A 23,752-nucleotide genomic window follows, 5' to 3' on the forward strand; every position below is an offset into this window, starting at 1 on the left:
CTTTAGAAGAGGTATGACATTTCTATCACTGGCACCCATCATTATCAAATACAGAATAAAAAAACTTGTGTAAGTAAACAATGATTGCAGCTGTGATTGAAATGTCAGACCTGTTATAAAAACTAATGTTATTTATTGTAGAAACTGTAAGTTATAATACAAGCTTTTGCTTAGTTGGTGTCTGTTGGATCAGGTTAAGGTGGAAACACCTTCATTGAAAAGGTTTTGTGACAGAATTCATAGCCTTTACACTGCAAGTCCCTTATGAAGAATGTTGCTTGGTCGTTTCTGTGATACTGCTGAAGCTTGTTAGGTATAATATGGCATTGATTGGGTGGGTGAAATACTTATTGTTATCACTGTTAAACCCTATTTTGTCTGTTATCTATCTGGGTAGAACTCAGGTCACCAGTAGTGTATGTTCCAGGATGGAGCAGCTGGTACTTTGTAAGCAAGTGACCTTCTTCTGTTCAGTTTCCTGTTGTACCTATAGTGCACCAATGGTTTTAGTAGCTCTGGTTGTTGTGGTGGCTGGTGGGGATGAGTTATTTGTTGTATCTTCATTGTTTTTTTAAATATGAATGGCTGTGTCTGGAAGGGTGATCAGTATTTGTCTGTTGTTGAAAGTGTAGGATGTGGCTGTGGAAGGACTGATGACCATTCCTCTGTAATTGCACCTTTTGCTCATTTTGTTAAGGGATGTTTGCATGTTTTTTTCAGTTTCATCATTACTTCAGTTTCTGTTGCACACAAGAATGTAATCAGCAAAGGTTAACACAAAGCATCTAGTTGATCTGTTTAGGTGAGCTAGGTCCACATTAAACAGAAATGGTAAAAGTGATTATCACTGAGGCAGGTTCATGATGATCTAGTTTGATCTGTTTAGGTGAGCTACCACGCATAAAACAGAAATGGTAAAAGTGATTATCACTGAGGCAGGTTCATGATGATCTAGTTTGATCTGTTTAGGTGAGCTAGGTCCACATCAAACAGAAATGGTAAAAGTGATTGTCACTGAGGCAGGTTCATGATTATCTAGTTTGATCTGTTTAGGTGAGCTAGATCCACATTAAACAGAAATGGTAAAAGTGATTGTCACCGAGGCAGGTTCATGATGATCTAGTTTGATCTGTTTAGGTGAGCTAGGTCCATATTAAACAGAAATGGTAAAAGTGATTATCACTGAGGCAGGTTCATGATGATCTAGTTTGATCTGTTTAGGTGAGCTAGGTTCACGTTAAACAGAAATAGTATAAGTGATTGTCACTGAGGCAGGTTCATGATGATCTAGTTTGATCTGTTTAGGTGAGCTTGGTTCACGTTAAACAGAAATGGTAAAAGTGATTGTCACTGAGGCAGGTTCATGATGATCTAGTTTGATCTGTTTAGGTGAGCTAGGTTCACATTAAACAGAAATGGTAATAAGTGATTATCACTGAGGCAGGTTCATGATGATCTAGTTTGATCTGTTTAGGTGAGCTAGGTTCCACGTTAAACAGAAATGGTAAAAGTGATTATCACTGAGGCAGGGTCATGATGATCTAGTTTGATCTGTTTAGGTGAGCTAGGTTCACGTTAAACAGAAATAGTAAAAGTGATTATCACTGAGGCAGGTTCATGATGATCTAGTTTGATCTGTTTAGGTGAGCTAGGTTCATGTTAAACAGAAATAGTAAAAGTGATTATCACTGAGGGCAGGTTCATGATGATCTAGTTTGATCTGTTTAGGTGAGCTAGGTCCACATTAAACAGAAATGGTAATAGTGATTATCACTGAGGCAGGTTCATGATGATCTAGTTTGATCTGTTTAGGTGAGCTAGGTCCACATTAAACAGAAATGGTAATAGTGATTATCACTGAGGCAGGTTCATGATGATCTAGTTTGATCTGTTTAGGTGAGCTAGGTCCACATTAAACAGAAATGGTAATAGTGATTATCACTGAGGCAGGTTCATGATGATCTAGTTTGACTAGCATCCCCCATGCTGCAGTTTGAATCTTCTGGTAGTTGGTGTACTAATGAGCCATCCTACACATTACATTGACTCCTATTCTGAGCATTTGGTCATTAAGACTGGGCAACTAATTCCTACTTTATGAACCTTCCAGATCTAAAGTTACAGCCAAATTATTTTAAACCTCCTGACATGTCAGCTGCGACTCCAACAGCACTGATCCAGGTGTGTCTTCTACTGTGATAACTAACTCATGATGAGGGTGACAGTGAATGAATCTAGACAATTCTAGCTCTAGCCTTCTATGGGATCTTGTAAGTTGTGTTCTGTCAAATGGCTTTGGAGACAATAAACTATTTTGTAGGCATCACTGTACCTTTGAGATGTGCTGTATGTTGATACTGTGACATTAATCACAACAGGCTGCCCTCCATTAGCTTCTTGAAAGATAGATATGTTTATTCTCTGGTGCTCCAGTAGTTTGAGCCTTGGGAGTTGGCAGCAGGTGCTGTTAGTGCCTTTATCATAAGTACAAAGATTCTAACATGTTCAGTTTTCTAGGGTCATCTAGTTCATAAATATACTGTATCTCAAATTTTCATTTTCTTCTCCTAAAAATCAGTTTGAACAGATTTGGTAACAGTAAAATTATTCAATCATTTAAACAGTCTGTTAGTAGAGTTTCTGACTAGATAGAAAAGTGATATTTTTTATCTTTAATTCAGTTTAAACCTACACATTTATATGTGATAATGACAACATTGTAAGACTAAATAGTCTGTAGATAGAGATATTGTGTGAATTGTTATATTATCAACTCAGCTAAGGATTGTAATTCTCTATCTTTGTACCTTTAATTTTAAGACATTTATTGTAAAGTATTACAGTACATGTTAGTCGTGACAAAATGCTTCTACCAATAAGTTACACCAACAATAAACTAGTATGCATTATTTCAAATTATCTGTTTGTAAATATGTATGTAGCAATATTTGCTGCTAATAGAAAAATAAGATAAAAACTCTCAAAGCTTGGCCTTCCTGTGTTTAGTTTATTAAAATGTGTTAAAGAACCAACTCTGTACAAGAAACTATCAACAACTAAATAACATCCAACATTAGTACATCCATAACATCTCGCAGAAGAACACCAACATTCCCGGGGCTCAGCAGTAAGTCTAGAGGTTTGCAGAGCTGGAAACCGAGTTATGATACCTGGGCACAGACAGCTCATTGTATAGTTTCATGCTTGAAAACAAATGAAAATACATCAGTAAGTACAAGAAAAGGAAAACATTACCATGAGTGGTTTCACTTTTCTAGACAATGTGCAATACTTGAAACTCTAAGTTTTTACTATAAATTGATGACAAATCTTTGTTAGACTATAAACTTAATATTCTGACAATAAAGTTGTTTTGATTTTATTTGTGTGACATGTGAATGTGACCAGAAAAATTTTATTTGATTTTATTTGTGTGACATGTGAATGTGACCAGAACATTTTAATCATCAAGAAGTTTCTCGTAATGTTTTCAGTTTGTTATTTTCCTGTTTATTTTACAAAACTACAAAGTAGCTACACTGTCTGTAAATTTCAAACTGATTTAAGGATCTAGAAGTCAAGATTGTTTCTAGTTGTTTATAAATTGGATGTGAACATTTTAACAGAATCATGACGGCTTGGACTCACTCTAAGATGCAGTTACAATGTTCAGTTATGGTGATTTTGATGGACTTAACAAATATGCTCAAATTTAGTGCATTGTACAGCTGGACATACATCACTAACATGTGTACCTCCCATATTTATGTTGTACTCTTCGTCTGATGCATTAACCACATGTTTCATATGTATCTGTAGTGTATATTTTTAGAACTATTATTGTAAATGTTGTTTTAGTGTAGTGTTCTGTTTGTTCTAACAGATATGTCTGAAGTACTGTGATACAAATAAAAAATCTGTGTATTTGTTCTGTGCAGATAAAAGGAAATAAATATTGGTTATACAGTAAGTGTTGTTATAGTAAAACCTGCAAGTGCCCACTGTTTTCCAATACTTTAATCATGAATATAAATATTGGTTGAACATTAAGTGTTGTTATAGTAAACCTGCAAGTGTCCACTGTTTTCCAATACTTTAATCATGAATATAAATATTGGTTGAACATTAAGTGTTGTTATAGTAAACCTGCATGTGTCCACTGTTTTCCAATACTTTAATCATGAATATAAATATTGGTTATACATTAAGTGTTGTTATAGTAAACCTGCAAGTGTCCACTGTTTTCCAATACTTTAATCATGAATATAAATATTGGTTATACATTAAGTGTTGTTATAGTAAACCTGCAAGTGTCCACTGTTTTCCAATACTTTAGTCATGAATATAAATATTGGTTGAACATTAAGTGTTGTTATAGTAAACCTGCAAGTGTCCACTGTTTTCCAATACTTTAGTCATGAATATAACTATTGGTTATACATTAAGTGTTGTTATAGTAAACCTGCAAGTGTCCACTGTTTTCCAATACTTTAATCATGAATATAAATATTATATACACATTAAGTGTTGTTATAGTAAACCTGCAAGTGTCCACTGTTTTCCAATACTTTAATCATGAATATAAATATTAGTTACACATTAAGTGTTGTTATAGTAAACCTGCAAGTGTCCACTGTCTCCCAATACTTTAATCATTAATATAAATATTGGTTCTACATTAAGTGTTGTTCCAACCTCATTCTAATAAATGTTAGAAATCTTAATAAAAAGTAACTGTAGTATACTCAGTAATGTCTTATGTATTACAACGTACTCCAGAATAATTAGTATATAATGTAATCATTGCTAACTAGAGTATACTCAGTAATATCTTATGTTCTGACGTACTCCAGAATAATTAGTATTAATGTAATCTCTTCTAACTTTGTAGTATACTCAGTAATGTCTTATGTTCCCAACATACTCAGAATAATTAGTATTAATGTAATCTTCTAACTGTAGTATACTCAGTAATGTCTTATGTTACAAGCATTACTGCAGAATAATTAGTATTAATGTAATCTTCCTAACTGTAGTATACTCAGTAATGTCTTATGTTACAATGTACTCCAGAATAATTAGTATTAATGTAATCTTCTAACTAGTGAATGTGATAAAAGTTACTACAGGGTGTTTGGAAAGAATCACTGTGCACTTATATATTTATTAACAGACATGTTTCAGTACATAATACAGGAGGTAAATATGAATGACAATTATAAACAATGTTGAAAGTGACCCCCATTGGCATCAATACAGGCCTGGATCCTTCTTATTTTGTTTCTAAACCACTGCTTTATCAGTTGCTGGCTTGAAATAGACTGAATAAAATATGATTACCTGAAACTGCACAGCGACTTTCCAAACACCCTGTAAGGAACACTTTAATCAATCATGTGAGCTGTTTTTTTGTTGATTTAGAAGGCCAGAAAATACCATAAAGTAGGGTTGGACTTTGACATAAACACCTCAGAACACCATGTTCAGGTTTACTTCCCTTCTCTAACTAATACATAATCCACACCATGTTCAGATTTACTTCCCTTCTCCAACTAATACATAATCCACACCATGTTCAGATTTACTTCCCTTCTCTAACTAATACATAATCCACACCATGTTCAGATTTACTTCCCTTCTCTAACTAATACATAATCCACACCATGTTCAGATTTACTTCCCTTCTCTAACTAATACATAATCCACACCATGTTCAGGTTTGCTTCCCTTCTCCAACTAATACATAATCCACACCATGTTCAGATTTGCTTCCTTCTCTAGCTAATACATAATCACACCATGTTCAGGTTTACTTCCTTCTCCAACTAATACATAATCCACACCATGTTCAGATTTGCTTCCTTCTCTAACTAATACATAATCCACACCATGTTCAGGTTTCTTGCTTCTCCCTAATGCACATAATCCACACCATGTTCTAACTAATACATAATCACACCATGTTCAGGATTTGCTTCCCTTCTCTCAATCCACACATGTTCAATGCCACTTCTCACAATTCATGATCCACACCATGTTCAGTTGCTTCCCTTCTCTACTAATACATAATCCACACCATGTTCGGGTTTGCTTCCTTCTCCAACTAATACATAATCCACACCATGTTCAGGTTCACTTCCCTTCTCTAACTAATACATAATCCACACCATGTTCAGGTTTACTTCCCTTCTCTAACTAATACATAATCCACACCATGTTCAGGTTTACTTCCCTTCTCTAACTAATATATAATCCACATCATGTTCAGATTTACTTCCCTTCTCTAACTAATACATAATCCACACCATGTTCAGATTTGCTTCCCTTCTCTAACTAATACATAATCCACACCATGTTCAGATTTGCTTCCCTCTACAACTAATACATAATCCACACCATGTTCAGGTTTGCTTCCTTCTCTAACTAATACATAATCACACACATGTTCAGATTTACTTCCTTCTCTAACTAATACATAATCCACACCATGTTCAGGTTTACTTCCTTCTCTAACTAATACATAATCCACCATGTTCAGGTTTACTTCCTTCTCTAACTATTACATAATCACACCATGTTCAGGTTTGCTTCCTTCTCCTAACTAATACATAATCCACACCATGTTGGGTTTACTTCCTTCTCTAACATAATACATAATGCCTTCACACCATGCATAATCAGATTTGCTTCCCTTCTCTAACTAATACATAATCCACACCATGTTCAGTTGCTTCCCTTCTCTAACTAATACATAATCCACACCATGTTCGGGTTTGCTTCCTTCTCTAACTAATACATAATCCACACCATGTTCAGATTTGCTTCCTTCTCTAACTAATACATAATCCACACCATGTTCGGATTTGCTTTTTACTTTACTTCTCTAACTAATGCATAATCCACCATACATTCAGCCTGTTTGCTTCCCTTCTCTAACTAATACATAATCCACCATGTTCAGATTTGCTTCCCTTCTCTAACTAATACATAATCCACACCATGTTCAGGTTTGCTTCCTTCTCTAACTAATACATAATCCACACCATGTTCAGATTTGCTTCCCTTCTCTAACTAATACATAATCCACACCATGTTTAGGTTTACTTCCTTCTCTAACTAATACATAATCCACACCATGTTCAGGTTTGCTTCCTTCTCTAACTAATACATAATCCACACCATGTTCAGGTTTGCTTCCCTTCTCTAACTAATACATAATCCACACCATGTTCAGGTTTGCTTCCTTCTCTAACTAATACATAATCACACCATGTTCAGATTTACTTCCTTCTCTAACTAATACATAATCCACACCATGTTCAGGTTTACTTCCTTCTCTAACTAATACATAATCCACATCATGTTCAGTTTATTTCCTTCTCTAACTAATACATAATCCACACCATGTTCAGGTTTACTTCCCTTCTCTAACTAATACATAATCCACACCATGTTCAGATTTACTTCCTTCTCTCTAACAAAATACATAATCCACACCATGTTTGGGTTTGCTTCCTTCTCTAACTAATACATAATCCACACCATGTTCAGATTTGCTTCCCTTCTCTAACTAATACATAATCCACACCATGTTCAGGTTTGCTTCCTTCTCTAACTAATACATAATCCACACCATGTTCAGATTTACTTCCTTCTCTAACTAATACATAATCCACACCATGTTCAGATTTTGCTTCCTTCTCTAACTAATACATCCACACCATGTTCAGTTTACTTCTCCTTCTCTAACTAATACATAATCCACACCATGTTCAGGTTTGCTTCCCTTCTCTAACTAATACATAATCCACACCATGTTCAGATTTGCTTCCTTCTCTAACTAATACATAATCCACACCATGTTCAGGTTTGCTTCCCTTCTCTAACTAATACATAATCCACACCATGTTCAGATTTGCTTCCTTCTCTAACTAATACATAATCCACACCATGTTCAGGTTTGCTTCCTTCTCTAACTAATACATAATCCACACCATGTTCGGATTTGCTTCCTTCTCTAACTAATACATAATCCACACCATGTTCAGTTTGCTTCCTTCTCTAACTAATACATAATCCACACCATGTTCGGGATTTTACTTCCTTCTCTAACTAATACATAATCCACACCATGTTCAGATTTACTTCCCTTCTCTCAAACATAATAATCTAACATAATCCACACCATGTTCAGATTTGCTTCCCTTCTCTAACTAATACATAATCCACACCATGTTCAGGTTTGCTTCCTTCTCTAACTAATACATAATCACACCATGTTCAGGTTTTTTCCTTCTCTAACTAATACATAATCCACACCATGTTCAGGTTTACTTCCTTCTCTAACTAATACATAATCCACACCATGTTCAGGTTTGCTTCCTTCTCTAACTAATACATAATCCACACCATGTTCAGATTTGCTTCCCTTCTCTAACTAATACATAATCCACACCATGTTCAGATTTGCTTCCTTCTCTAACTAATACATAATCCACACCATGTTTGGGTTTATTAATCCACCTTTCCTTCTCTAACTAATACATAATCCACACCATGTTCAGATTTGCTTCCTTCTCTAACTAATACATAATCCACACCATGTTCAGGATTTGCTTCCTTCTCTAACTAATACATAATCCACACCATGTTCAACTTTGCTTCCTTCTCTAACTAATACATAATCCACACCATGTTCGGGTTTGCTTCCCTTCCTTCTCTTAACTAATACATAATCCACACCATGTTCAGATTTGCTTCCCTTCTCTAACTAATACATAATCCACACCATGTTCAGGTTTACTTCCTTCTCTAACTACATACATAATCCACACCATGTTCAGGTTTACTTCCTTCTCTAACTAATACATAATCCACACCATGTTCAGGTTTGCTTCCCTTCTCTAACTAATACATAATCCACACCATGTTCAGGTTTGCTTCCTTCTCTAACTAATACATAATCCACACCATGTTCAGGTTTACTTCCTTCTCTAACTAATACATAATCCACACCATTTCACTTCCTTCTCTAACTAATACATAATCCACACCATGTTCAGATTTACTTCCCTTCTCTAACTAATACATAATCCACACCATGTTCAGATTTGCTTCCCTTCTCTAACTAATACATAATCCACACCATGTTCAGATTTGCTTCCCTTCTCTAACTAATACATAATCCACACCATGTTCAGATTTACTTCCCTTCTCTAACTAATACATAATCCACACCATGTTCAGATTTGCTTCCTTCTCTAACTAATACATAATTCACACCATGTTCAGATTTACCTTCTCTAACTAATACATAATCCACACCATGTTCAGATTTACTTCCTTCTCTAACTAATACATAATTCGCACCATGTTCAGATTTACTTTCCTTCTCTTACTGATACATAATCCATAAACCACCAACTCTTTTTACACCGTTTCCTACTGGTTGTGGCTGCATACTTAGTAACTTTATGTTATTACATATCACTATACTCAATGGTCAGAGCTTACAAGAATAAACTTTGGTAAAAACAACTTCAACAGAATCAGTGGGTTTAAGGTCACTAGTGATGGTACATTGATGTGACTTGTACATTTTATAGGTATTTGTTTACATAGTTTTAAGTAAATGAGTTTAAAATTACAAGTGGACTCTATCTATAAATGTAGGGTTAATAATTGAAACTGGTTTCATTTGCATACCAAAAATATACATAATTCCAGGTAATTTTATCAGTTAAATAGTAGGACAAGGAAACATAAATAATGAATTATTATACAGCTTGTACTTTCAGAAGAAAGTAGCTACAGATTCTTCCAGACCTTCCTTCTGGTTAATAATTTAAAATAGTTACAGATTCTTCCATATAGGTACCTTCCTTCTAGTCAATAATTTAAAATAGATTCTTCCAGATTCTTCTAGTCAATAATTTAGTTACAGATTCTTCCAGACAGGTACCTTCCTTCTAGTCAATAATTTAAAATAGTTACAGATTCTTCCAGACAGGTACCTTCCTTCTAGTCAATAATTTAAAATAGTTACAGATTCTTCCAGATAGGTACCTTCCTTCTAGTCAATAATTTAAAAGTAGTTACAGATTCTTCCAGACCTTCCTTCTAGTCAATAATTTAAAATACTTACAGATTCTTCCAGATAGGTACCTTCCTTCTAGTCAATAATTTAAAATAGTTACAGATTCTTCAAGATAGGTACCTTCCTTCTGGTCAATAATTTAAAATAGCTACAGATTCTTCCTGATAGGTACCTTCCTTCTGGTCAATAATTTAAAATAGTTACAGATTCTTCCAGATAGGTACCTTCCTTCAGGTCAATAATTTAAAATAGTTACAGATTCTTTCAGATAGGTACCTTCCTTCTAGTCAATAATTTAAAATAGTTACAGATTCTTCCAGATAGGTACCTTCCTTCTAGTCAATAATTTAAAATAGTTACAGATTCTTCCAGATAGGTACCTTCCTTCTAGTCAATAATTTAAAATAGTTACAGATTCTTTCAGATAGGTACCTTCCTTCTGGTCAATAATTTAAAATAGTTACAGATTCTTCCAGTTAGGTACTTTTTTTCTTGTGAATAATTTAAAATAGTTACAAATTCTTCCAGATAGGTACCTTCCTTCTGGTCAATAATTTAAAAACAGTGTTGCTATTTTAATATACAAGTTAGACAGTTGGAATAATCAAAAACTGTAATATTTGATTCATTTTTGTTTCAAATGACTTAAGTGTAATTTTGGCTTGTGCTTTTTGGAATAATTAAAGCATAAATAAATAATTTCAGATATTAATTTTAGTTACTTGATTATTGGTGTAACTCTTGGTTTAGTCATGGTTTCAGTTGATCACTGGTGTAACACTTGATTTAGTCATGATTTCAGTTGATCACTGGTGTAACACTTGATTTAGTCATGATTTCAGTTGATCACTGGTGTAACACTTGATTTAGTCATGATTTCAGTTGATTACTGGTGTAACACTTGATTTAGTCATGATTTCAGTTGATTACTGGTGTAACTCTTGATTTAGTCATGATTTCATTTGATTACTGGTGTAACTCTTGATTTAGTCATGATTTCAGTTGATTACTGGTGTAACTCTTGATTTAGTCATGATTTCAGTTGATTACTGGTGTAACTCATGATTTCAGTTGATCACTGGTGTAACACTTGATTTAGTCATGATTTAAGTTGATCACTGGTGTAACACTTTATTTAGTCATGATTTCAGTTGATTACTGGTGTAACACTTGATTTAGTCATGATTTCAGTTGATTACTGGTGTAACTCTTGATTTAGTCATGATTTCAGTTGATTATTGGTGTAACTCTTGATTTAGTCATGATTTCAGTTGAATACTGGTGTAACACTTGATTTAGTCATGATTTCAGTTGATTACTGGTGTAACACTTGATTTAGTCATGATTTCAGTTGATTACTGGTGTAACTCTTGATTTAGTCATGATTTCATTTGATTACTGGTGTAACTCTTGATTTAGTCATGATTTCAGTTGATCACTGGTGTAACACTTGATTTAGTCATGATTTCAGTTGATCACTGGTGTAACACTTGATTTAGTCATGATTTCAGTTGATTACTGGTGTAACACTTGATTTAGTCATGATTTCAGTTGATTACTGGTGTAACTCTTGATTTAGTCATGATTTCAGTTGATTACTGGTGTAACTCTTGATTTAGTAATGATTTCAGTTGATCACTGGTGTAACACTTGATTTAGTCATGATTTCAGTTGATTACTGGTGTAACTCTTGATTTAGTCATGATTTCAGTTGATTATTGGTGTAACTCTTGATTTAGTCATGATTTCAGTTGATTACTGGTGTAACTCTTGATTTAGTCATGATTTCAGTTGAATACTGGTGTAACACTTGATTTAGTCATGATTTCAGTTGATTACTGGTGTAACACTTGATTTAGTCATGATTTCAGTTGATTACTGGTGTAACTCTTGATTTAGTCATGATTTCATTTGATTACTGGTGTAACTCTTGATTTAGTCATGATTTCAGTTGATTATGGTGTAACTCTTGATTTAGTCATGATTTCAGTTGATTACTGGTGTAACTCTTGATTTAGTCATGATTTCAGTTGATTACTGGTGTAACACTTGATTTAGTCATGATTTTAGTAACTTGATTATTTGTGTAACACTTGATTTAGTCATGATTTCAGTTGATTACTGGTGTAACACTTGATTTAGTCATGATTTCAGTTGATTACTGGTGTAACTCTTGATTTAGTCATGATTTCAGTTGATTACTGGTGTAACTCTTGATTTAGTCATGATTTCAGTTGATTACTGGTGTAACTCTTGATTTAGTCATGATTTCAGTTGAATACTGGTGTAACACTTGATTTAGTCATGATTTCAGTTGATTACTGGTGTAACACTTGATTTAGTCATGATTTCAGTTGATTACTGGTGTAACTCTTGATTTAGTCATGATTTCATTTGATTACTGGTGTAACTCTTGATTTAGTCATGATTTCATTTGATTACTGGTGTAACTCTTGATTTAGTCATGATTTCAGTTGATTATGGTGTAACTCTTGATTTAGTCATGATTTCAGTTGATTACTGGTGTAACTCTTGATTTAGTAATGATTTCAGTTGATTACTGGTGTAACTCTTGATTTAGTAATGATTTCAGTTGATTACTGGTGTAACACTTGATTTAGTCATGATTTTAGTAACTTGATTATTTGTGTAACACTTGATTTAGGCATGATTTTAGTAACTTGATTATTTGTGTAACACTTGATTTAGGCATGATTTTAGTAACTTGATTATTTGTGTGACACATATAATTATAATTTCAGTTAATTAATTGCAACAGTTATAAAGAACACTAGTTTTGATTAATTGATTTGTTTACCTGACACTACTCAAAATAGAGACTGCTTATATGTAATCACTTAGGTCTTGAACTTTGAAAACAACAACTATGTCTTGTATATACATATATGTGACCAGTGGCAGTTTCTAGAAGTTTTTAGTCTCTTCTTGTACTGACTTGCTTTGTATGTTATTATACATTGACTGTAAAACATACAGATAGTGTGCATGTCTTATTAACTTCATGTATGTGGCTAAAACATATGTTTAAAGGACCTAAAATAAGTTTAGGAATAACCTTTTTGATCAAAAGATATATCTTAATGTTGCATAATATACATTAAATGTATAACTTAACAAACTACATATTCATATGTTCTGGTTGTTACAAAGTTTAAAAAATATATTATAGATTCTTTGTTTTCTAATATTTTCTCAAATCATGTATTCTGTCTTTCTCCCTTCCTAACTAAAAGTAATACACATCTTGTTCTTACATTGTTCACTACCATAATTAATTATTTATTTCAGGTTTTCTGATATTTTAATATTCTGTGATAAAATTGTTCCTTTTCACTTCTCAAATACTCATGACTTTTACTTGACCTAAATTAAATATTTATTAGTTCATGTGAAGTGTTCTGTAAGAAAAAATTATATGACCATTCTCACAAAGGTCATCAGGTCAGTGTGGAACTCATTTGTTCTTTCCTGCAATTCATTAAATGTTCAGTCTTCATGTTAATACTTCCAAGGTAGACAATATACTTCAGTTATTCACTAATAAACCCACACTCCTAATTTTAAAATAAAGTCTGTTTTACCTGAATTTGGATGTTGGTGTATTTTATACAAGAGGTTTCCTGTATGGTTGGTGTTATTGGTTAGGTTGTATTTTAATTTTTGTATCAGTGTGTTATATAAATAACATAAGGTTTTCATTTAATTCTCAAATTTCAGATAGCTTGTCACAAAACACATTTGCTGAATATTTTTACATCCGTCTCAACAGTCTTCAGTTTATATGGTCTCACAGGTTTGGTAATCAGTAAATTTCATCTTATAGTGCATAAAATAAGAGTTTTTACAAACTCAAACTATCTCTATCTATATATGTGACATATTGAATCAAAATGGCTGTTCGAGCCTTTTTCTTTTAGTATGTGTGATTTTGAAGTTTAAAAGCAGTATTTGTAATTCAAATGAACATAAGGTTTAAATACTAGAAAGAAATATGTTTTTATTAAATCACCCAAGTGTCTATCAGTTGTACACAGTAATGTTTTTAATCACAACATTACACCAGTTTTACCTGGCATTATTGGGTAAAGCAACTGAGTAATTTTATGATTAGAACACAACGAATTATCGTGATATTAATATATATAAACACAGGTATAACTTGGTAATAAGCACGTGATATTACTATATATAAACACAGGTATAACTTGGTAATAACCACATGATATTAATGTATATAAATACAGGTATAACTTGGTAATAATCACATGATATTAATGTATATAAATACAGGTATAACTTGGTAATAATCACATGATATTAATGTATATAAATACAGGTATAACTTGGTAATAATCACGATATTAATGTATATAAACACAGGTATAACTTGGTAATAATCACATGATATTAATGTGTATAAATACAGGTATAAATTGGTAATAATCAAATGATATTAATATATATAAACACAGGTATAACTTGGTAAGAACTACATGATACTAATATATATAAACACAGATATGGCTGAGTAAGAACGACATGATAATATAAACACAGGTATAACTTGGTAATAATCACATGATATTAATATATATAAACACAGGTATGGCTCAGTAAGAACTACATGATACTAATATATATGAACACAGATATGGTTCAGTAAGAACGACATGATAATATAAACATAGGTATAACTCGGTGGTAACCACATGATATTAACATGTATATAAACACAGGTATAGCTCGGTAACAACCACATGATATTAATATATATAAACACAGATATAGCTCGGTAGTAACCAGATATATTAACAGAACTTCAGACGTTAACCATACTTTCACAAGGTCGTATAGCTTCTCACTTTAATATAGGGACTTAACAGTTACAATTATGACAGAAACCAACCCAGGTCTAACAGACAGTTCGTGCTTTAAGGATAAGCGTAAAGAATGAACTTCTGTTGTGCTAGGAAAGGAGTAAGTGAGACATAATAACAGAAGTTACATTCGTAGAATGGGTTACAGTAGGATAGTAACCAGATATCATGACTCTGGGTAATACTGATGGCAGTATCCTAACACTTTTCCCTGCTATTAGGGACACTAATGTTATGCGTTAGTCTAGGCACAACGTTCTAGTAACTATACTGTGCTTCCAACCCTGCTATGTGGTTGTGGAACACTAGCTTTTTTTACCCTACTGTGCAGTCAATGTGGTTGCAAAACACTATATTCACCCTACTGTGGTGGTGAAACACTAGGTTCTCCTTACTATGCAGTCAATGTGGTTGCAAAACACTAGGTTCTCCATACTATGTTTACAATGTGGTTGTGAAACATAGGTTCACCATACTGTGATGTCAGTGTGGTTGTGAAACACTTGGTTCACCATACTGTGGTTGTGAGACACTAGGTTTTCCCTTCTGTGTTGTCAGTGTGGTTGCAAAACACTAGGTTCACCATACTGTGCTATCAATGTGGTTGTGAAACATAGGGTCACCCAACTGTGGTGGTGAAACAAGTGGTCACCCTACTGTGGTGATGAGAAACTAGGTTCACCATACTGTAGAATTTGTAGCATTAGCTGTGGAGGTTATAGGTCGAATTACACTGTGACCTCACACTGTTCTTATTCGTTGTTGTCTGGTGAGCCATCACACGCCCCAGAAGGATGAAAAGATAAGCCAATTACGTAATCACGGGGTAGTTCCTCTCAGTGATACATACTAAGTCCGGGGTCTTAGTATGCATCAGTGTGTACTTCATGACTGTTCACTATCATAGTGTTATTAAACATGATAACGGCCAGTAGTTAGTTCCGTACTTCATGACTGTTGACTATCATAGTGTTATTAAACATGTTAACGGCCAGTAGTTAGATTAGTGCTTCATGGTTATTGACTATCACAGTGTTATTAAACATGATAACGGCCAGTAGTTAGTTCCGTACTTCATGACTGTTGACTATCACAGTGCTATTAAACATGATAACGGCCAGTAGTTAGTTCCATACTTCATGACTGTTGACTATCATAGTGTTATTAAACATGATAACGGCCAGTAGTTAGACTATTGGTTCATGACTGTTGACTATCACAGTGTTATTAAACATGATAATGGCCAGTAGTTAGATTAGTGCTTCATGGGTATTGACTATCACAGTGTTATTAAACATGTTAACGGCCAGTAGTTAGACTAGTACTTCATGACTGTTGACTATCATGGTGTTATTAAACATGATAACGGCCAGTAGTTAGTTTCGTGCTTCATGACTGTTGACTATCATAGTGTTATTAAACATGTTAACGGCCAGTAGTGAGTTCCGTATTTCATGACTGTTGACTATCACAGTGTTAATAGTCATGTATTAATGGCCAGTACTAGTACTTCATGACTGTTGACTATCACAGTGTTATTAAACATGATAATGGCCAGTAGTTAGTTTCGTACTTCATGACTGTTGACTATCATGGTGTTATTAAACATGATAATGGCCAGTAGTTAGTTTCGTGCTTCATGACTGTTGACTATCATAGTGTTATTAAACATGATAACGGCCAGTAGTTAGACTATTGGTTCATGACTGTTGACTATCACAGTGTTATTAAATATGATAACGGCCAGTAGTTAGTTTCGTACTTCATGACTGTTGGCTATTTTGGTGTTAAGTTATTAAACATGTTAACGGCCAGTAGTTAGACTAGTACTTCATGGCTGTTGACTATTTTGGTGTTAAGTTATTAAACATGATAATAGCCAGTTGTTCGACTAGTACTTCATGACTGTGGACTATCATGGTGTTATTAAACATGATAATGGCCAGTAGTTAGTTTCGTACTTCATGACTGTGGACTATCATGGTGTTATTAAACATGATAATGGCCAGTAGTTAGTTTCGTACTTCATGACTGTTGGCTATTTTGGTGTTAAGTTATTAAACATGTTAACGGCCAGTAGTTAGTTTCGTACTTCATGACTGTTGGCTATTTTGGTGTTAAGTTATTAAACATGTTAACGGCCAGTAGTTAGACTAGTACTTCATGGCTGTTGACTATTTTGGTGTTAAGTTATTAAACATGATAATAGCCAGTTGTTCGACTAGTACTTCATGACTGTGGACTATCATGGTGTTATTAAACATGATAATGGCCAGTAGTTAGTTTCGTACTTCATGACTGTTGGCTATTTTGGTGTTAAGTTATTAAACATGTTAACGGCCAGTAGTTAGACTAGTACTTCATGGCTGTTGACTATTTTGGTGTTAAGTTATTAAACATGATAATAGCCAGTTGTTCGACTAGTACTTCATGACTGTGGACTATCATGGTGTTATTAAACATGATAACGGTCTATAGTTAAATTAGTATGTAATGACTGTTGACTATCATGGTGTTAAGTTGTTAAACATGTTAACGGCCAGTAGGTAGACATAAAAATAACAGTACTCTGCACACCTTGATACCCCCACACCTGATGTACAGTACACCATGTTAATTCGATGTGCCACTGAGTTTGTTCTTCAATTTTATAATCACGTAACAGTTTTAATTGACTGAAAGGTGTTCTCTCTAGTTACTTTATGGTGGGCTATATAATATAAATTCGAAAAATTTTATTATATTGACTGACCCCTAGTGGCCAAGTGGTACGTCTGTAGACTCACAACGGTGGAAACTGGGTTTCGATACCCGTGATGGGCAAAACACAGATAGCCCATTATGTAGCTTTGTGCTTAGTCAATAATAATAACAATATATATACTTTTATCATAAGTTTATATGCTGAGATAATTTTAGAGATAAATTGATAACAGTATAAGCAACAGGTCGCGTCAGAAACATATTTGAAAGTATGTAAAACAGCTGTCACAGATGTTTTCATCTATATTATATCTTCATGCAAATACAAGTGTGGCATAATAAAGAAAGCATTTATTGCCTGCAAAGGTTGTAGAAAGTCGATTCCTAGCGGTATGTTCTGACTTCCTGGAGGTAGGAATCATCTTCTATGTATCATCCCTAGGTACGATATTTAAAGTTGTATATTACAACATTCTAAAATTGGTTTTAAAACTTCGGTATAATAAGTTAATATGTTTAACAAACACTTGTTATAGTGCGATAAAATCTTAGAATTCAAATATATTATTAAAACGATTGCAAGGATAATCTTATGATTAATGTTTTTGAACGAAACGTTGATAAATGATACGTCGTCTCATAGAGTGAGTTTTATTTGTATTCTCAGACGTTAATTTTGTTACTTTACCACTTTATTATTTATTCTATAAAGGTCTTTCTAAGTGTAATTATAACAACACGGTTCTTACGTTGTCGAACATTCACAAGTGTAGTTATTCGAACATGGTTATTACGTTATCAAATATTCTCAAGTGTAGTTATACCAGGAAGTCTGTTAACCGGAAGACATACATAAATATGTAAAATTGTATAACTGTATCTATGTGGGTATGTATATTATACAAAGCCATCAGTCTGTTTACACAGAGCTATATTATATGTTTGTTTGGAATTCCACACTCGAGGTCTCTCTGTGTTAGCCATTTCTAATTTAGTAGTCAGCACTACCAATGAACAATAGTGGGATTCACCACACATTATAACGCCCCAAGTCTAAACGCGAGAGCATGTTTCGCGATGGGGATTTTCAGTTGAGACAACCAGTGATGTCGGTAGCGCTGATGCTCTGAAGGAGCAGATTTGTCCCTAATGGTATAGAGAAAGTCAGTATAGCTATAAACCAGGTTTTGATAGCCGTGGTGGGCACAACATTGTACAGTTTTGTGCTTACATAAAAAAAAACAAAAATTCAATTTCTTTGACCTTAGAACTAATCTGTTTCTTCCAATACTGCCCAGTTAAATTTACTGTTTCCATACTGACCAGTCAAATTTACTGTTTCCACTTTGAACTTTGGATTCCTCACTCTTCCTCTTCTTATGTTGATTGCTACCCTGGTGATGAACCAACAAAACACCATCTTAATATCCAAACTATAATCAACAAAACACCATCTTAATATCCAAACTATAATCAACAAAACACCATCTTAATATCCAAACTATAATCAACAAAACACCATCTTAATATCCAAACTATAATCAATAAAACACCATCTTAATATCCAAACTATAATCAACAAAACACCATCTTAATATCCAAACTATAATCAACAAAACACCATCTTAATATCCAAACTATAATCAATAAAACACCATCTTAATATCCAAACTATAATCAATAAAACACCATCTTAATATCCAAACTATAATCAACAAAACACCATCTTAATATACAAACTATACTTTGGAATAAAAGTCGCATTTTTCGTTGTTTTTTGGGTTTCTCCCACAATTTCATGGACCCCAATGGCTCAAAGGTAAGTAGGGCTGAGGGCTCACACCGCTAAAAACCAAGTTTCAATACCCATGGTGGGTATAGCACAGACAGCTCATTGTTTAGTTTTGTACTTAAACAAACACAATTCTCTACTTAACTCTTTCATAAATTTACTGTTAGAATTGTGGTGTTTACGTTTATTTCATTTCTAACGATTACACTAAACAATAAAGGAATTAATCCATTTGTACCAGTGTTCGTTTGGACTTGTTTATCAATAAATAAGTACCAGCTTTACTGACTCATTGCTGTGGCGAGTTCATTTGGACTTTTTACTCATACAACGATTAACATGTAAAACCAATTTGCCAGTTACACTTGATTCAGTCTACATTTAATGACGTAACGATTGGCAACTAAAAGTAATTTAGAAACCATTCGTCAGTGACCGAGTTCATTGTGGAATACATTTCAACATGTTGGTTAACTAAACAGTGTAGAAATATGTGAAGAAAGTGTTGGTGCGCGTGGGGATATAATATACGGTACCTGAATTTAAAATTTAAATTAGTGGATTAACGAACGTCCGTTTACAAATGTTAAGTCACAGTATTACACTTACTTCAACACCAAGTAAATCCAAGCATATATCGTAAGATGGAATAGATCAACAAAAGCTGAAATGGACGTCGTAAAACATTTACAACCGAGAGCATCGACACAGCGGTTCTCAATTTGTGAACCACGGGTTCTCTTCAAGTGCTTCTGTCAAAGGTTTCATGATCACAGGGAGGAAGCAGCGTTTCAGTGTCATTTTGTCATTTTCATCCATCGAGATAAAAGGAATTCAGGTGTTCTGTGAACAAACATGTTTCGCCCAACTGTGCTTTGTTAGTACGTCTTCCAAAAACATGATATTTGTGTTTCTATAGACACGTGTACAACATTTGTTAACTCATTTCTAAAGTTTAAGCAGAACGTTTGAAGCATATGCGATAAACAGAATAAAAGTGGTATATAATACAGAATATGAGCTGAGCTTATTTTAAGCTTAAACGTTTTCAACAAATCATCTCTTCGTTTAAATTCAGTAGTTGTTTACTTAAAGCATAAGTTTATTGTTTTGATCTTTGTTGTGTGGTGCATAGCAAGTTTCTTTTTCGAGAATTTTCTAATTTCTTACCTTAAATAACGAAATCTAATCACATTAGATTGTAAATATCTGAGAAAGGTTTCAGAAAATAATCACATTAGATTGTAAATATCTGAGAAAGGTTTCAGAAAATAATCACATTAGATAGTAAATATCTGAGAAAGGTTTAAGAAAATAATAACATTAGATGGTAAATATCTGAGAAAGGTTTCAGAAAATAATAACGTTAGATAGTAAATATCTGAGAAAGGTTTCAGAAAATAATAACATTAGATAGTAAATATCTGAGAAAGGTTTCAGAAAATAATCACATTAGATAGTAAATATCTGAGAAAGGTTTCAGAAAATAATCACATTAGATAGTAAATATCTGAGAAAGGTTTCAGAAAATAATCACATTAAATAGTAAATATCTGAGAAAGGTTTCAGAAAATAATAACATTAGATGGTAAATATCTGAGAAAGGTTTCAGAAAATAATAACGTTAGATAGTAAATATTTGAGAAAGGTTTCAGAAAATAATAACATTAGATAGTAAATATCTGAGAAAGGTTTCAGAAAATAATCACATTAGATAGTAAATATCTGAGAAAGGTTTCAGAAAATAATCACATTAAATAGTAAATATCTGAGAAAGGTTTCAGAAAATAATAACATTAGATAGTAAATACTTGAGAAAGGTTTCAGAAAATAATCACATTTGATAGTAAATATCTGAGAAAGGTTTCAGAAAATAACAATAGATAGTAAATATCTGAGAAAGGTTTCAGAAAATAACAATAGATAGTAAATATCTGAGAAAGGTTTCAGAAAATAATTACATTAGATAGTAAATATCTGAGAAAGGTTTCAGAAAATAATCACATTAGATAGTAAATATCTGAGAAAGGTTTAAGAAAATAATAACGTTAGATAGTAAATATCTGAGAAAGGTTTCAGAAAATAATCACATTAAATAGTAAATATCTGAGAAAGGTTTCAGAAAATAATAACATTAGATAGTAAATATCTGAGAAAGGTTTCAGAAAATAATAACGTTAGATAGTAAATACCTGAGAAAGGTTTCAGAAAATAATAACAGTAGATAGTAAATATCTGAGAAAGGTTTCAGAAAATAATAACATTAGATAGTAAATATCTGAGAAAGGTTTCAGAAAATAATCACGTTAAATAGTAAATATCTGAGAAAGGTTTCAGAAAATAATAACGTTAGATAGTAAATACCTGAGAAAGGTTTCAGAAAATAATAACATTAGATAGTAAATATCTGAGAAAGGTTTCAGAAAATAATAACATTAGATAGTAAATATCTGAGAAAGGTTTCAGAAAATAATCACATTAAATAGTAAATATCTGAGAAAGGTTTCAGAAAATAATCACATTAAATAGTAAATATCTGAGAAAGGTTTCAGAAAATAACATTACATAGTAAATATCTGAGAAAGGTTTCAGAAAATAATAACATTAGATAGTAAATATCTGAGAAAGGTTTCGGAAAATAATAATATTAGGTAGTAAATATCTGAGAAAGGTTTCAGAAAATAATCACATTAAATAGTAAATATATGAGAAAGGTTTCAGAAAATAACATTACATAGTAAATATCTGAGAAAAATTTTATAAAATCATAACATTAGATAGTAAATATCTGAGAAAGGTTTCGGAAAATAATAACATTATGTAGTAAATATCTGAGAAAGGTTTCAGAAAACAATAACATTAGATAGTAAATATCTGAGAAAGGTTTCAGAAAATAATCACATTAGATAGTAAATATCTGAGAAAGGTTTCAGAAAATAACATTAGATAGTAAATATCTGAGAAAGGTTTCAGAAAATAATCACATTAAATAGTAAATATCTGAGAAAGGTTTCAGAAAATAACATTACACAGTAAATATCTGAGAAAAGGTTTCAGAAAATAACATTAAATAGTAAATATCTGAGAAAGATTTCAGAAAATAATAACATTAGATAGTAAATATCTGAGAAAGGTTTCGGAAAATAATAACATTAGATAGTAAATATCTGAGAAAGGTTTCAGAAAATAATCACATTAAATAGTAAATATCTGAGAAAGGTTTCAGAAAATAACATTACACAGTAAATATCTGAGAAAAGGTTTCAGAAAATAACATTAAATAGTAAATATCTGAGAAAGATTTCAGAAAATAATAACATTAGATAGTAAATATCTGAGAAAGGTTTCGGAAAATAATAACATTAGGTAGTAAATATCTGAGAAAGGTTTCAGAAAATAATAACATTAGATAGTAAATACCTGAGAAAGGTTTCGGAAAATAACATTACATAGTAAATATTTGAGAAAGATTTCAGAAAATAATCACATTAGATAGTAAATATCTGAGAAAGGTTTCAGAAAATAATCACATTAGGTAGTAAATATCTGAGAAAGGTTTCAGAAAATAATCACATTAGATAGTAAATACCTGAGAAAGGTTTCGGAAAATAACATTACATAGTAAATATTTGAGAAAGATTTCAGAAAATAATCACATTAGATAGTAAATATCTGAGAAAGGTTTCAGAAAATAATCACATTAGATAGTAAATATCTGAGAAAGGTTTCAGAAAATAATCACATTAGATAGTAAATATCTGAGAAAGGTTTCAGAAAATAATCACATTAGATAGTAAATATCTGAGGAAAGTTTCAGAAAATACTACCATATTCTTTCCCACTTTCTTTTCTATTTTCCTTTTACAGTTGATTTCTTCAAAGTTTCACATATTTATCTCTGTTGTTCGAACATTCCTAATAGCTTAAACTAAGTGTAAAGTTTGTTTGATGTTTGAACTGGTTATGAGAAGTAAAACATATTGAAGCAGGTTCAAAATGTTATCCATTTCACCTGTGTTTGTATTTCACTAACTCAGTATAATTAATGTGGCATGTTTTACTACATGAAACATAATTTTTATCGTGTTACTTAAACATTCAAGTTCTTGTGGGTTAAAAATATACTTCAGCATAACAGAAAAGTAAAGATAACAAACATCTTATCAAACATCTTAAATATCGTTCTGCTGAGATCTGCATACTTTAAGTGAGTACAGTTTCATACTGTAATGAAATTTAATTTTTTAAAAGTTATTTAATAAA

At 32.6% G+C, this 23,752-nt stretch overlaps 1 protein-coding gene across 1 annotated transcript in view; it reads left to right on the plus strand.

Moving 5' to 3' along the window:
* The first annotated feature begins 18,064 nt into the window (after positions 1-18,064).
* LOC143240408 (uncharacterized) overlaps positions 18,065-23,752 on the plus strand; it is a 264,684-nt gene continuing 258,996 nt past the window's right edge. The window contains exon 1 of the mRNA XM_076482799.1: positions 18,065-18,139. The gene's annotated coding sequence lies outside the window, so the exon portion shown is untranslated. The remainder of the gene's footprint in view (positions 18,140-23,752) is intronic.

The sequence above is a fragment of the Tachypleus tridentatus genome, chromosome 13 (genome assembly GCF_004210375.1).
Source record: "Tachypleus tridentatus isolate NWPU-2018 chromosome 13, ASM421037v1, whole genome shotgun sequence".
Taxonomy (NCBI): Eukaryota; Metazoa; Arthropoda; class Merostomata; order Xiphosura; family Limulidae; genus Tachypleus; species Tachypleus tridentatus.